Here is an 8,010-nt window from a genome sequence, read left to right on the forward strand (position 1 = left end):
TAAGGAAGGTATATGTTCAACCCATCTGGCATCTTAGTAACACATACCACAAGTTTCAAAAGTAAATACACAAGCTCGAAAGCAGAGCATGGTTGGCCAAGTAGATGATACAATTTACCAAAGGCACTATGTATCAGGGGAAGAACTCACAAGGTGATTGAATATCAAGGACATTGTCGGATAACAATCCAACAATGGATCGGGCGATCCACAATGGAGCTGATGTGAGTATCGGTACTCACTCAGAGGAAGAAAGAATGCAGAGGCATCAGATTCAAGAATCACCTAATTAGTCTGATGCTTAAATAGAAAGAAATTATGGTTTCCAAAACGAAGGATCAGAAGCAAATGCTCTGATCAAGGATGGATAAGTTGAAAACACTTAGTTGGACAGTCAATAAAGATTTGAATTGCCGAGAACCAACTCATGTCTAGAATGATGTCTGAGTCGGGAAGATAAATTCTAGGGTCCGACTGAGGTTTGTGAGCATTCGCAATATATTGAATCAACGAACTCGAAATGATAATGACAAAGGATACTACGAATATTGCTAGACATATGGAACACATCCATAATGCAAGCAGACAAGTATTTGCCGAGCAATAGCGGGCAGAGGATTTCTGAAAGATCAGATAGTATTTCAATGTATCTTGTGATTCATATGAACAATGAGGGAAAAACGGATACTCGACAAGTGCGAGGAATTATTTGTAGGGGGTATTCATGGGGCAAGAAATGCAAGGCAGTAGGCAAAAATGGATTTTCGGGATATAGGAAATATTTCAGGGTATCTTGTAATAACAAGAGAAACTCAGGGTGAAGGTATGGACGACAAGGATATAAGGCTATCCATAAGGATACAACGGTGGTAGGGGATTGCAAAAGCAACGGGCACAAAGTCTCGAGAGAACTTTAGAGAGTATCTTCAGAATCTTCTGGTGTAGCAAGCGATCATCTGGAGTGAGGGGCTCTCCGGGTGAATGTGATCACGAGATCCTAATGTTAGATTTTAGAAAAAAAATCATTTAACCCGAATAGAAGAGAGATCAGAGTCCCAGAGTAAAGGTCGAGGAGTAAAAGATCCTAATACCACCCAATGGCAACATGGGCCCATAAGCCACACAGCCAAGTTAGTAAAACTGTTTTCGGCTTCTAGACTCAACTTCGGCCAAGGAGTTGGAAAGGGGATTCCTACAGGCACTCGGCTCTGATACCAACTTGTGATGCCCCCGATTCAATCGTACACTAATCACGCACGCAAACATGTACGATCAAGATCAGGGACTCACGGGAAGATATCACAACACAACTCTAAAAACATAAATAAGTCATACAAGCATCATAATACAAGCCAGGGGCCTCGAGGGCTCGAATACAAGTGCTCGATCATAAACAAGTCAGTGGAAGCAACAATATCTGAGTACAGACATAAGTTAAACAAGTTTGCCATAAGATGGCTAGCACAAACTGGGATACAATCGAAAGAGGCGCAGGCCTCCTTCCTGGGACCCTCCTAACTACTCCTGGCCATCGTCAGCGGGCTGCACGTAGTAGTAGGCACCTCCAGTGTAGTAGGAGTCGTCGTCGAAGGTGGCGTCTGGCTCCTGGGCTCCATCGACTGGTTGCGGCAACCATGTAGAAGGGAAAGGGGGAAAAGGGGGAGAAAAGCAACCGTGAGTACTCATCCAAAGTACTCGCAAGCAAGGAGCTACACGACATATGCTTGGGTATATGTGTAAAGGGCCATATCAGTGGACTGAACTGCAGAATGCCAGAATAAGAGGGAGATAACTAATCCTATCGAAAACTACGCTTCTGGCAGCCTCCGTCTTGCAGCATGTAGAAGAGAGTAGACTAAAGTCCTCCAAGTAGCATCGCATAGCATAATCCTACCCGGCGGTCCCCTCCTCGTCGCCCTATTAGAGAGTGATCACCGGGTTGTATCTGGCACTTGGAAGGGTGTGTTTTATTAAGTATCCGGTTCTAGTTGTCATAAGGTCAAGGTACAACTCCAAGTCGTCCTGTTACCGAAGATCACGGCTATTCGAATAGATTAACTTCTCTGCAGGGGTGCACCACATGACCCAACACGCTCGATCCCATTTGGCCAGACACACTTTTCTGGGTCATGCCCGGCCGCGGAAGATCAACAGGTCGCAGCCCCACCTAGGCACAACAGAGAGGTCAGCACGCCGGTCTAAACCTAAGCGCACAGGGGTCAGGGCCCATCGCCCTTAGCATACCTGCACATTGCGTACACGGCCAGAAGCAGAACTAGCCCCCTTAATACAAGAGGAGGCTTACGTTCCAATCCGGCGCGTGCCGCTCAGTTGCTGACGTCACGAAGGCTTTGGCTGATACCACGACGCTGAGTGCCCATAACTGTTCCCGCGTAGTTGGTTAGTGCGTATAGGCCAGTAGCCAAACTCAGATCAAATACCAAGATCTCGTTAAGCGTGTTAAGTATCCGCGAACGCCGAACAGGGCCAGGCCCACCTCTCTCCTAGGCGGTCTCAACCTGCCCTGTCGCTCCGCCACAAAGATCCACTCGCGGGTGCTCCTACGAGCCAACCCGTCTTTAGTCACCACAGGTATCATGTAATAGTATATAAGTATATACCCGTGATCACCTCCCGAGTGATCACGGCCCAATAGTATAGCACAGCAGACGGGCAAGAATGTAGGGCCACAGATGGAAATACTAGCATCCTATACTAGGCAAGTAGGATTGCATGTAAAGGTATCAACAGAAGTAGCAAAGATAGGACATGCATCATGATAGGAATAAACGAAAAGCAGGAACATGCTACACTACTCTAATGCAAGCAGTATAGAGGAGAGTAGGCGATATCTGGTGATCAAGGGGGGGGGCTTGCCTGGTTGCTCTGGCAAGGAGGGGTCGTCAACTCCGTAGTCGAACTGGGCAGCAGCGTCGGTCTCATAGTCTACCGGAGAGAAGAGGGGGGGACAATGAATACCATGCAAACAGATGCATATCAATGCATGAAATGACAAGTAACGATGCTAGGTGTGCCCAATCACGGTAGTAGGTGGTACCGACGAATCGGGGGAAACATCCGGGAAAGTATCCCCGGGGTTCCGCGTTCTCGGGCAGAGGTACTGGAGGAGGAAAGTTGCGTGTTCGGCATGCTAGGGGTGTGTGGCGGACGAACGGGCTGCGTGTCCGGATTCGTCTCGTCGTTTTGAGCAACTTTCATGTAGAAAGTATTTTCATCCGAGTTACGGATCAAAAGATATGATTTTCTAAAGATTTAAATCATTTTTTGATTTTAATTAGTTATTTAATTACAACATTATCCAGAACATTGAATGATGACGCAGGCATGACATCAGAGTGATGTCAGCAGGTCAACTGGTCGGTTGACCAGTCAAACCAGACAGGTGGGTCCAGTGGGACCCACATGTCATTGACAAGGTACTAACAGGGGGGTTTAGACTAATTAATTGGGTTAATTAAGGGCGTGGGCCCATCCTGTAAGGGAGTGTGAGGGAGTCCCGGACTAGGGGGTGTCCGGATAGCCGAACTATCATCATCGGCCGGACTCCAAGACTATGAAGATACAAGATTGAAGACTTCGTCCCGTGTCCGGATGGGACTTTCCTTGGCGTGGAAGGCAAGCTTGGCGATCCGAATATCTAGATCTCCTACCTTTGTAACCGACTCTGTGTAACCCTAGCCCTCTCCGGTGTCTATATAAACTGGATGGCTTTAGTCCATAGGATGAACAACAATCATACCATAGGCTAGCTTCTAGGGTTTAGCCTCCCTGATCTCGTGGTAGATCTACTCTTGTAAACCACATCATCAATATTAATCAAGAAGGACGTAGGGTTTTACCTCCATCAAGAGGGCCCGAACCTGGGTAAAAACATCGTGTCCCTCGTCTCCTGTTACCATCCGCCTAGACGCATAGTTTGGGACCCCCTACCCGAGATCCGCCGGTCTTGACACCGACATTGGTGCTTTCATTGAGAGTTCCTCTGTGTCGTCACCGATAGGCTCGATGGCTTCTTCGATCATCAACGACGATGCAGTCCAGGGTGAGACCTTCCTCCCCGGACAGATCTTCATATTCGGCGGCTTCGCACTGCGGGCCAATTCGCTTGGCCAGATGGAGCAGATCAAAGGCTACGCCCCTGGCCGTCAGGTCAAATTTGGAAGTTTCAACTTCACGGCTGACATCCGCGGGGACTTGATCCTCGACGGATTCGAGCCACAGCCGAGCGTGCCGTACTGTCACGATGGGCATGATTTAGCTCTCCAGCCGGACAGTACCCTGGAGGCCGCACTCGAACCCGCTCCGATCTTCGACTCGGAGCCGGCTGCGCAGACCAAGGATGGATGGCTAGACACCGCCTCGGGGGCTGCAACCTCTACGGCGATAGAGCCGAACACCTATCTTGTCCCCCATGAAGCTCGTGACTCCGAGGTGCCAGACTCCTTGCCGGACTCCAGACCTCCCGCGCCCCCTCCAGTCGAATCCGATTGGGCGCCGATCATCGAGTTCACCGCGACGGACATCATTCAACGCTCACCTTTTGGCGACATCTTGAGTTCGCTAAAGTACCTCTCGTTATCAGGAGAGGCTTGGCTGGACTACGGCCAGGACGGTTGGGATGCAGACAACGAAGAAATTCAGAGCCCACCCACCACCCACTTGGTAGCCACTGTCGACGATCTAACCAACATGCTAGATTACGACTCTGAGGACATCGACGGTATGGACGACGATGCCGGAGACGACCAAGAACCAGCGCCCATCGGGCACTGGAAAGCCACCTCTTCATACGACATATACATGGTGGATATCCCAAAGGATGGGAACGGCGAAGGAATAGCGGAGGATGGCCCCTCCAAGAAACAGCCCAAGCGCCGGCGTCATCGGTGCCGCTCTAAATCCCGCCATAGCAAGAATGAGGATTCCGGCACCGGAGACAATAATACACCGGATAGCGCCGAAAACAACCCACTCCAGCTAGATCCAGCACAGGAGGAGGGGGACGCCATCCCTCATGAGAGAGCGGCCGAAGAAGAGGTAGAGGACTATATGCCTCCCTCCGGAGACGAGGCAAGCCTCGACGACGACGAATTCGTCGTGCCTGAGGATCCCGTCGAACAGGAGCGTTTCAAACGCAGGCTTATGGCCACGGCAAACAGCCTCAAGAAAAAGCAGCAGCAGCTTAGAGCTGATCAAGATCTGCTAGCCGACAGATGGACCGAAGTCCTCGCGGCCGAAGAGCATGAACTCGAACGCCCCTCCAAAAGCTACCCCAAACGTAAGCTGCTCCCCCGATTAGAGGTGGAGGCATATGATCCCGCTTCACCGGGAGACAATACGGCTGATCGACCACCCCATGGTCACGACAGAGAGGCCTCAAGGCCCTTCACTAGACCCGTACCCCGGCATCGCTCGAAAAGCACAAGGCCACAGGGGAACACTCTGGACCTGCGAGACATATTGGAGGATAAGGCAAGACAATCAAGATCGATCTATGGATCACGTGGGCGCCCCACGATACGTGGCGATCACCGTCACCCCGGACAGAGTAAGTCCGGCCGGGCCGAACACAACAGACAAAGCTCTTTTGAGCTCCATCGCGATATCGCCCAGTACAGAGGCGCCGCACACCCACTGTGCTTCACAGATGAGGTAATGGATCATCAAATCCCAGAAGGGTTTAAACCCGTCAATATTGAATCTTATGATGGCACAACAGACCCCGCGGTTTGGATCGAGGACTATCTCCTCCACATCCACATGGCCCGCGGAGACGATCTCCACGCCATCAAATATATCCCACTCAAACTTAAAGGACCAGCCCGGCACTGGCTTAACAGCTTGCCAGCAGAGTCAATCGGGAGTTGGGAGGACCTGGAAGCCGCATTCCTCGATAACTTCCAAGGCACGTATGTGCGACCACCAGATGCAGATGACCTAAGCCACATAATTCAGCAGCCAGACGAATCGGCCAGACAATTCTGGACACGGTTCTTAACCAAGAAAAACCAAATCGTCGATTGTCCGGATGTCGAGGCCCTCGCGGCCTTCAAGCATAACATCCGCGACGAGTGGCTTGCCCGGCACCTGGGACAGGAAAAGCCGAAATCCATGGCAGCCCTTACATCACTCATGACCCGCTTCTGTGCGGCTGAGGACAGCTGGCTAGCACGCAGCAACAACCTCAACAAAAATTCTGGCAGTCTGGATATCAAGGACCGTAGTGGCAGGTCGCGTCGCAACAAAAACAAACGCCGCATTAACGGCGATAATAGTGAGGATATGACAGTCAATGCCGGATTCAGAGGCTCTAAACCCGGTCAACGGAAAAAGCCAATCAAAAGAACAACTCAGGGTCCGTCCAATTTGGACCGAATTCTCGACCGCTTGTGCCAGATACATGGCACCCCTGAAAAGCCAGCTAACCACACCAATACGGACTGTTGGGTGTTCAAGTAGGCAGGCAAGTTAATTACCAAAAACAGTGACAAGGGGCTACATAGCGATGACGAGGAAGAGACCCGACCGCCGAACAATAGAGGACAGAAGGGTTTCCCCCCACAGGTGCGGACGGTAAACATGATATATGCCATGCACATACCCAAAAGGGAGTGGAAGCGTGCACTCAGGGATGTATACGCGATGGAGCCAGTTGCCCCGAAGTTCAATCCATGGTCCTCTTGCCCGATCACCTTTGACCGAAGGGACCACCCCACCAGCATTCGCCATGGCGGGTTTGCCGCATTGGTTCTAGACCCAATCGTCGATGGATTTCATCTCACCAGAGTCCTGATGGACGGCGGCAGCAGCCTAAACCTGCTTTATCAGGACACGGTGTGCAAAATGGGCATAGACCCCTCAAGGATTAAACCTACCAAGACAACCTTTAAAGGCGTCATACCAGGTGTAGAAGCCAATTGTACATGCTCAGTTACACTGGAAGTGGTCTTCGGATCCCCGGATAACTTCCGAAGCGAGGAGTTAATCTTCGACATAGTCCCATTCCGCAGCGGCTATCATGCCTTGCTCGGACGTACCGCGTTCGCAAAGTTCAACGCGGTGCCACACTACGCATACCTCAAGCTCAAGATGCCAGGCCCTAGAGGAGTCATCACGGTCAACGGAAACACTGAACGCTCCCTCCGAACAGAGGAACATACAGCGGCTCTCGCGGCAGAAGTACAAAGCAGCCTTTTAAGGCAATTCTCGAGTCCGGCTGCCAAGCGGCCGGACACAGCTAAGCGTGCCCGGAGTAACCTACAACACGACCACCTGGCACATTCCGAGCACGCGTAGCAGTGCGGCCCCAACCCTAGCCCCTGTAAAACATTAAGACAGACCCTTCGTGTACTCCATTACGCTCTGAAGATACCATGGGCATGGGGCAAGGGGCTCGACCACGATAAGCCCAGACGGCGGCTCAACCGCACCAGGGGCTCTTAAGTGTGTCATTTCTTTTTCTTTTCCTTTTATTTTTTACCTACAGGACTCCGTTCGTCAGAGGCCCTGTCCGGCAGCAGACATGCCGAACCCACGATGCAATAGCCAGGGAAGGAGAAAGGCTACAACGAAAACCCAGGTGGTCTTCGTCATGAGCATTAAATCTGTTTTATGCATTATTCCGTAGCCTACCCCTGGAGGGGGACATGTTAAACAGTCCCATCCCTTGCTCACCGCACCATTTTGTATCGTCCTGCACTTACAGCAGTTTTTATTGAATAAAGCAATGCAGCACATTTTTGCTCCTAATTGCATTTCTTTCTTACACATATGTTCATCTATGACATGTTGCGTCCGTACGTTTTGGTACGGCTAAATACACCAGGGGCTTACGTTTCCCGCGTTATGGTGTGATAAGTCCGAACACTTTCACAAGTGCGGCACCCCAAACTTATAGCATTATATGCATCGGCTCCGAATCATGTCCTTGGGTCAATAGTTGGGTTTGCCCGGCTCCCATGTTTTGGTACCTTACGTTCCGTTTTATCG

Source organism: Triticum dicoccoides, chromosome 5B (genome assembly GCF_002162155.2).
Source record: "Triticum dicoccoides isolate Atlit2015 ecotype Zavitan chromosome 5B, WEW_v2.0, whole genome shotgun sequence".
NCBI lineage: Eukaryota > Viridiplantae > Streptophyta > Magnoliopsida > Poales > Poaceae > Triticum > Triticum dicoccoides.